Source organism: Microtus ochrogaster, linkage group LG4 (assembly GCF_000317375.1).
Source record: "Microtus ochrogaster isolate Prairie Vole_2 linkage group LG4, MicOch1.0, whole genome shotgun sequence".
NCBI lineage: Eukaryota > Metazoa > Chordata > Mammalia > Rodentia > Cricetidae > Microtus > Microtus ochrogaster.
Window position 1 is genome coordinate 47,622,013 of NC_022030.1, and position 6,291 is coordinate 47,628,303.

At 38.1% G+C, this 6,291-nt stretch overlaps 1 pseudogene; it reads left to right on the plus strand.

Moving 5' to 3' along the window:
• Nucleotides 1-1,035: 1,035 nt before the first annotated feature.
• On the plus strand, nucleotides 1,036-1,357 carry LOC106144187 (annotated as a pseudogene).
• Nucleotides 1,358-6,291: the final 4,934 nt, after the last annotated feature.

Consider the following 6,291-nt stretch of genomic DNA (forward strand, 5'->3'; position numbering starts at 1 on the left):
CCATACACCTCTCCCTAGAAAAGATTGAACCAGAACATAAAACCATACACCTCTCCCTAGAAAAGGTTGAACCAGAACATAAAACCATACACCTCTCCCTAGAAAAGAAGAGCTGCATTCGTCTTCCCAGGAAGGAGGCGACGAATAACAGAGGGTGAACATTGTTCAAACTCTCTAACAGCTTCTCATTTGATTTAATTTAATCCCACGGATAATGTTCTGGATCCAACTCTCATCCTAAAGGCTCATGATATTCAATGACACTGAACTCACATTCTCTTTTCTTTCTCCCAAAGCAGGCACTAAACTTTTTGCCTTTCTTGAATTTCTTCTACCCAGCACCAGGGACTGGATGTCTGCAAAGTCTAAAATGAAAACTTCAAGCCATTGTAGTGGAAGATGGTGAAATAATTACATGTGAAGTTATTCCTGGGGTCCTACAATATGAGAGCAGTCTTTTCCTGACCTCCTGCCACTCCCCTGCCCATCTTCAAGGCATTAAAAATAAAGTAAGCACTAAAGTCTATCTGATGACAGCATTTGACAAATGAACTCCTGTAGCTAAGGAGGAAGGGATCAGAACTGCACTAAGCTGAGGGGCAACAGAAAGTTTATCAGTTGGCCTATGGAGACTTACACACTGTTTGGCACGTTCCTTTTTGTAAAGAATAATTGGCAATCAGGCAACCATAACTCCTAATTTGACTGGTGAGAGGAAAAATGCAAGAGAAGGGGAGAAGAAAATCACTTTTTATCTGAAGAAAGAATAACAAAAAAGCACTCTTTTTTTGTTTTTGGCTTTTTTTTTTCAAGACAAGGTTTCTCTGTAGCTTTGGTGCCTGTCCTGGAACTAGCTCTTGTAGATCAGGCTGGCCTCGAACTCACAGAGATCCTCCTGCCTCTGCCTCCTGAGTGCTGGGATTAAAGGCATCTACCACCACTGCCTGGCACAAAAAATAGCACTCTTAAAGAGCTGAAAACATTTCCGTTGCTGGCCTTCCCTCTTTCTTTCTGTACCGATATCACACCCGCCAACATGGTGAAAGTTCCTAAGACCCGCCGTACATTCTGCAAGAAATGTGGCAAACACCAACCCCACAAAGTGACCCAGTAGAAGAAGGGCAAAGATTCTTTGTATGCCCAGGGAAAGCTGCATTATGACAGGAAACAGAGTGGCTATGGTGGGCAGACTAAGCCTATTTTCCGCAAAAAGGCAAAAACTACAAAGAAGATTGTGCTGAGACTGGAATGTGTGGAGCCCAACTGCAGATCTAAGAGGATGCTGGCTAGTAAGAGATGCAAGCATTTTGAACCGGGTGGTGATAAGAAGAGAAAGGGCCAAGTGATCCAGTTCTAAGCTGACCTTCTTATGAAGACAATAAAATCATGAGCTTTCACTCAAAAAAAAAGAGTTGAAAACATTTAAACAACTGCTATTGTGCGTGTATAAGCCTTCTTAAATATATTGGAGAGAAAGAGCATATATATATACATATATATGTATATATATATATGAATTATAGAGAATAAACTCTGCTTTGTTCATGAAAGAAACCATAGAAGAAGCAACCATCCTGGCATTTAAATCTAGACCTGGGGAGGAGTAATTGTAAGAAGCCCTTGACTGCTCATTCTCCTCTGCTGCCCTCATACTCTTTGTTTAAGCCTCCTACAGCGCATTTCACATATGAAGGTAATTAAATATTAATATATCTGGTTTTGTCAACAACTCTTAAGATTTTTAAAGAAAAAGTCTGCCTATTTTCAGCCCAGTGACTGCTGACATAGTTGGGATCTTTAAATATTGAATGAGTGAAGGTATACATGAATGAATTGGACATTCTGCGTGATGATTCCCTCTTTCAAAAAACACCCCAGTGAAGAACCATTATGCACATGAAATGAATGGAAATAGGTAAAAGTGTCATTAAAATGCAATGCATCACCAGTAGTCACTTAAGGAGCAGTGAGACCAAGATAAATATGAAGCATGAACAGATGAGGGTAAGGAGACTTAGAGCATCCAGCCTCCAGCTCAGTGGCCACAGACAACTTACAAAGGTCTAATAATATCTGAGGAAGACCCCGTCTGGAGTTACCAAAGGAAAAGTCCATCAGTGGTTATTATTCATTGCATTGCTTCTCCCACTGGTCCAATTTATGAAACCAAACTTCTGTTGTTTCTGGAAGAGTTTCCCCACCCTGACGGGCCCAGTAGAGACACAGGAGCCTGAACCTCTCTTCCTGACTTCATTTGAGTGATCTGATCCAGATGGAAAATTTTTCATAGACATTGGAAAGTACTCCATCTGTGAAGCAAACAAAAGAAGGCCAAAGATAATGAACTATATGGAAGTTGAATTACCCATTAGGACATTACGCCAAGGTCTAATAATGAATTAACTCGGTGCCGTGTGAATGAGGCTGATAATGCCGAGGAAAACACTTTCATTCTCTGCTTGCCCTTTTGCGGGTCACTGAAATTATGAATGTCTTTCTCAGTTGCTGGAAAATGTAACTTCCTAATTACTTATTTAACTCAAGTTAAATAAGATTTTTAGCTGGTCTTTAATCCCTTTTTTCTTTGTGATTTAGGTATACCTCTTGATAGCAGTATGACCTTAGACATTTTTAAAATATATTTTGAGCTTCAGTTTATTTGTAACAGAAGAGACTCCACTTTTTTCACAAGCTTGTTCCCTATGTGATGACAGCGAATGTTGTCAGCGGCTGCTGTCAGGTTGGTAGCATACCACGCTTTGCTTTGTTTATATCCATCACTTGTAGACTAAAATCCAAGAAAGCCAGGTGCCATTGTTCCTTCACAATAGCACAGGTTAGCTGGAAACTTTGAGCTCCAGGTGCACAGAGCTTGAGTTTAGAAGTGTATGTGTTAAAATATACTGATTCTTAAACCTAAGAGAACATCCAAAATTACAAACAACAACAGTAAATGCTGGCGAGGCTGTGGACCTTTTGTTGGTGGGCAGGATTGTAAAATGATAAGACCATGTTGAAAAGTGATCTGACAGCTTCTTATAAGATGGAATGCATACTTCTTCTGAGACCAAGAAACGACACTCAGGTATTTATCCAAAAGAAATGAAAGCATACATGTGCAAAATGCAGTATGAGAATATTGATGCAATTTTACCAAAGCTGGACTGAGAAAACAGTCCAGATGTTCGTCAATAATAGATTGATTGTGGTATGAAATGATCACTCATTGCATAATGGTAATTAAAAAAAATCTCAAAACATGTTGAGTGAAAGAAACCCTTACTCTAAAGAGAATGTAGTGTAGGAATCTTTTCATTTAACAGTTTGCAGGAGTATAAGGCATGAGGCCTGGGAAGGAGCCAGAAGGAACTTTGGAGGTGATGGTGATAGCCTTCTTTGACTTTTTAATTTTATTTGTTTAAATGTTTTACCTGCATGTATGTCTTGTGCACCATGTGCATGTCTGGTACACAGAAAGGCTAGAAAGGATATTGGACCCCCTACTGAAGTTGTAGACTGTTGTAAGTCATAGGGTTCTGGGCATTCAATCCAGGCTCTCTGAAAGAGCAGCAAGTGCTCTTAACTGTTGAGCCATTCCTCTAGCGCCAATGATCACAACCTTCTAGGTCTTGGTAAGAGTGGAGACTAAACAGACATAGGCACCTGAAATACTTGATGCATAATTAATATTTATGTATTTCATTGGATGTAAACTTCATCTTGAACTTGAAATTCTAAGATGATCTCTCACTCTCCTTGATTTGACACAAGAAAAATATTTAAGGAAAAAATACTGAATCAGCAATTTATTTTGAAATGAATAAAAAGTATGAGGGTCAGCAATTGATGGAACCTTAAATAGCAGCAAGATGAGAGTGGGTGAAACACTGCTTGTGGTAAAGTTATTTCAACACTGTATATGTTTGATAGTTTTCATAATGAAATGTTGGGAGAAATAAAAATGATGGCAGAAATTCCTTGTCTACAGGAGTAGTTCTGAAACACCTCTTGGCCTTGGGAGTCTTATTCTATTTTTTAAAAAGTTATTCAATAAATTTGATCAAAGGCATGTATCAGATGTACAAGAGTCTAGGAGTGAGAGGAGGTGATCAAAGACCTCCCCAAAGACAGGAGTGGTTAAAATCACACACCCCTTGCCCTCTTTGTTCTTTCATGTTTCCCTCTGTATTTCCTACTTGCTGCCTGTGCATTCGACCAGTTCCTATGTGAAGGCAGAGCCTTGCCTGCCTGCAGTCTAAGTTAAGACAAGACTTCTATTGAAATATACCACTGTTTCAGAGAGAGGTTGAGATGATGGAAGATGGAGCCAGCGTTCTGCAGAGACCGAGTTGTGCGTGAAATGAGCTTGGAGACAGATGTGTGCCTTTGTCGTAAAGATCGAAATACCTGCATTGCCAGCACATTAATATAATGAATATGGAGGGAAGGAAAGCGTTTGCTTCTCATTGAGCCAGGAGGAAGAATAGTGCTGTATATGAAAAATGAGCAACAGAATTTTCCTTCTGTGAACAAGATCTGGCTTTCCACTTTTCCACACTAGAACTAGCTGGTGTAGTTATTTATAGGGTCTGGACCATACACACTAGCTATGTCCTGACTTTGATGTGTTTTCTTGATTAAAATTTTTAGTAAAATAACAAAGAAACACAATATCTCAAAGAATAAAATGAATTTTCAATAAGGACCTCATCAAGGCAATATAGTCTGTTCTCTTTAGACAGTTACAGGATTTTACATTTTACAGCAGAGCATGAGAGCTGCTTATTTTGGCACAAAGAAAAGGAAAATCCAGAAAGAATCGAAGGAAGTAACCTTATCAAATGCAGGACCCTGTAGTTGTGGGCTGATGACCCCTGGCTTTAAAGAATACATAGCGAGCATAATGAAGCATATTTATTAATTTTCCCTGTACAATTTTGGAATGGTCCCTTTCAGGAGATGGAACTAACAGCTTCAAGGAAGCAACCAATGGGTGTTTGAAAGTGTCACTTACTTTCCCCCAGAGTGAGAGGAAGCAGCATTTCCCAAAACAAACCTCAGATGACTGTCAGACACATCATCACAGGCAACCACCTCATCAAAAAGTGACACAAAGCCTATGCCCACTGAGTGCAAAATTTACTTCTTCAACTTTTCAGCTTTGTTCTAGCATCATGTAGACTTTAAAAAAAAAAAAACTGGTCCTGCTAAATCTTGAAGAAAGTGGTTCAAAGGTAAAATCTTCAATGTTTTTGTACATTGAAAAAAGTTGAAAATATTAAAATGGCCAACCGTGAAAGCATACATACAAGTACCGTTATACAGGCTGAGCAAGTTATATTTAGGAATATGTATGTACACACATGAACTTCACGCATGCACACACGCACAAGCACACACATGCACAACAACAATTAGCAAAAAATAAAGAGGCCATGAATTTAAGAGAGGGTGAGGAGGGGTATACAAAAGGGTTTGGGGGAAGAAAAGGGAAGGTAGAAATCTTGTAATTAAATTATATCTCTATAATTAAAAATAAAATAAAATAAAATAAGGTGCTTTCATGCATTTTCTGGACATGGAACACCCAAAGCATGATTGTCAAGTGCTGCTCTTTGTCTTCCCTGGCTTAAAGAAAAGGTTTTTAGAAACAATGGCCACTGAAAAATGCACATGGCCAATACAAATGAAAAATGTCCAACCTCATTAGTAATTTAAGAAATATAAATAAAGCAATGAAATATCATTTTTCTTACTTAGCTAACTAAGCAAGGATTCAAAATTGTCCATAAAATGAAGGTATAATGCTTTTAAATAACCTTGCAAGGATGGATACAAATTCACTGTAATTTTTTTCTCTAACATTGTTGGTGGAAAGTTTTGGTGATATGCATTGAGAGTTTAAAATATCTTTATTTTAAGGTTTTATGTTGATGTAATGAAATAATAAACTAAGGTGTACAATCTAAAAGATTTAGTGTACATTTTTTTACATCAGGAAAAACCTGGAAATAATTCAAATGCCCACCCGTGGTGGAATTTGTGAAATAAATTATAAAGGGTTTCTTCAAAGCAATACTATTTTTGAAAGTAATTTTTAAAATAAAATAGGGATTTTAAGAAATATTTAGGACTACGCTTACAATATGCATTACACAAAAGGTGAAAATTATGTTTGTGGTGCTGTTCTACTTATAGCACAGGTCTATACTGGTGAAAATCTGCAAGCGTGTGTGTCAATATTTGTGTGTGGCAGGACTCTGGGTGGTTTTTGTTTTCTTACATTCTCTG